Source organism: Gavialis gangeticus, unplaced genomic scaffold (genome assembly GCF_001723915.1).
Source record: "Gavialis gangeticus isolate Ggan-Ray unplaced genomic scaffold, GavGan_comp1, whole genome shotgun sequence".
Taxonomy (NCBI): Eukaryota; Metazoa; Chordata; order Crocodylia; family Gavialidae; genus Gavialis; species Gavialis gangeticus.
Window position 1 is genome coordinate 119,903,938 of NW_017728992.1, and position 2,830 is coordinate 119,906,767.

General features: G+C 41.6%; 1 protein-coding gene across 5 annotated transcripts in view; it reads right to left on the reverse strand.

Moving 5' to 3' along the window:
- The window catches only part of PLAG1 (PLAG1 zinc finger), a 55,304-nt gene that overhangs the window by 33,107 nt on the left and 19,367 nt on the right, over positions 1 to 2,830 (reverse strand). The window lies entirely within an intron of this gene.

The following is a 2,830-nucleotide window of genomic DNA, read 5'->3' on the forward strand; positions in this document are numbered from 1 at the left end:
CACCCACACCCTCCCACAGCCCCCACCCCAACCACATACCCCACACCACATCACACATACACCCCAGCCACCCACACACCCACTCCCCAGCCACATACCCCCAAAAAAAACCCATAATAAAAACTCCCAGCCAACTAAAACCACATATTTTGAAAGAGCCACAATAGCTTTTGTCATTTTAAATTTCAAGTAATATTTAGTCAATAGTATATTTCTGATCTTAAAATTATTTTATTACAGTGGGGAAAAGGTAGTAAAGGGAAGGTTTATATGGCATACTGAATTTGCCTTTGAACAGGCCAGCAAGCCACAAAACTGTTGGGAGTAAATTTTCACATCTTAGAAGCTAGGGTGCTTTTTGTTTCAATTCAGTCATACACATTAGTCTCGTCTACATAGTGATGTTAGACAGAAGTTGTTGGTTTGTTCTAGATGCATAAGATTAACTGTAGCAGACTGAAGTGTGTCCATACCACTTTGTTATGGTAATGTCCTCGTTAACTATTGTGCTCACCCACTTCGGCATTAGTTCAAACTCATCACTCAGCATTCTGGGCATATATTCCCTCGTGCACAGTTCCACAGCTCTGCTCTAATTTTTCATGCAGTGCATTTTGGGATGCACAATGGAGCTCTAAGAATCCTGGGACCTGGAGGTCAAACTCACAACTTCCCATGATTTTTCTGGAATCCATTAATTTTGCCAGTGCCACTTCTGAATTGGTCTCAGGAAGTATGAAGGACTCAGTACTGAGCACTGCAATCAGTGCTTAACAGGAACAGTATAATGTGTGTGCATTTGGATGTGGGCAAATGGATCTGACCTGTTGCTTCTCAGGGCCACTGATGTCTTGGCAACATGACTAATGGAAAAGGAGCAAGAGAATGACATTGAAAATTTACTTGTGCAGAAAGCATTTACCTGAAGCACCTTTACATGGCGGAGTACCACATCTGGCTCCAGGCATCTGGTTTCAGGCAATTAGCAGTGACTGGAAAGACAGGGTAGTAATGGGGGACAGGACTGACTAGCAGTGCAGGCAGAACTTCAGGATGGCAAAGACAACTTTCTTACAAATCGATACTGAGCATACCCTGGAGCTACAGCTGCAAGACTAACCTAGAATTCTTGTCAAATTGGAACAACTTGTTGCCATCACCATCCAGAAGTTCATCATTCCTAACAACTGGTTTCCAACCAGTACTCTGCTTGTTGTTGGCAGAACCGTCAAGGCTGCTAGCTAGGAGACCACTGACGGCTCCGAAGGGACAGAGTCCCCAATTTGTACTGGAGTTATGGTTACAGTAACGTTGACGTACTGTTGACCTCAATCAGTCATGGGGGTGAGGATTGGGAAGGACGATGGTGCTCTCATGCATCGTTGTTCTGTGGAAGTGTTATCACTGTTCATGCGGGGTGGTTTGGCAAGGTCCATGATGCAAGAATATTTAGGAAGTTAGGTTCTTTGGTAGAATGAACAAGGAAATATTTGTTCCTTGGAACCCAGAGGATATATGGAGTTAGATGCCTCCTCTCTTTCAGGTAGACCAAACCTTTTAGTCAACACTTGATGTGAGAAAGGAGTGGCTGAACTTTACCTACAGTTGCACAACAGCAGTGGAGTGTGCTTCTGGAAGGATGAAGGGGAGGTTGTGTATCAGCCCTCTCCCCTTGCTCCATGGAAGGATCAACTATACTTAAACCCGAATCTGCCAGATATCTGTCTAACCTTCTCTTAAAAACTTCCACCAATAAGAGATTTTAGATTTCCAACATATCCTTTGGTAAACTAATCCAGTATTTAGAAAGCCTTACAGTTAGAAAGTTACTTCTCGTGTCTAACCTAAGTCTCCCTTATTGTAGTTCAAGCCCATCACTTCTTGTCCCAATCTTCATGGACACAGAACACAGTTTACAACCTTCCATTTTGCAGCAATTTTTTTACATATATTAAGACTTTTATCATTTCTCTGAGTCACAAGAATCCTATTTAATGTGAGAACTGGGAGGATCTGTGCACTGCTGTTTACCACGAGGTTTTCTCCCAAGTTGGACTAGACTAGAAGGGAAAACATTAGCTATATGTACAGACCCACTAGAGCTCCTTTGCCTTGCAATGTTTGTGCCAGAATGGAACGTTCTCCTTGGCTGAAGTTCTCTTCTCTGATTCCTTCAGATCAGCATAAAGTGCACTGCCAAATTAAAAGAACTCGGCAGTAAATGTTCTAAATTCAAGGCATTACAATACCTTTCAATACCTATGTATTTTGAAATGCCATACATTTGGTGGCGTTTACTTCAAGAAATTTAACTTTGGTAAAAGTTGAGTGCATCCATTTTTTTCTTCTTGCATTTAAAGCCATCATGAGTATTCACATGCAATTAATTTTTTTTTTAATTTCTGCTACTGACATCTTCAACAGGAGCGCAGGAATGCCAGAGTGGTGAGAGGTCCACATTAGGTGGAGGGAATCAAAAGGAGACTGATCAGCGAGTAGTTTGAAAAGGAGGCAGCAAGTGTGGGCGACATTTGTGGAGTCTGACTTGACCCAGAAATAAAACTTAATGGAATCCTCCACATCAGATGTACAAAAGCTTGATAACTGGGCGGAGTGGGGGAGGAGGGGGAGAAGAGAAAGGAAGTCAGTAAGGAAAGACTATGGATGTAGAGTATGTGTGGAACTACATAATGAAGAGAAAACTTGATAAATGTAATATATCCCCCCAGCACAGATGTCACATAGATAGGGCCTGATTTAAATTGTAATTTTGCATTTTTCATGAAAAATCACAAAATTAAGTGATTTTCAAAAAAAAAAAAAAAAAAAA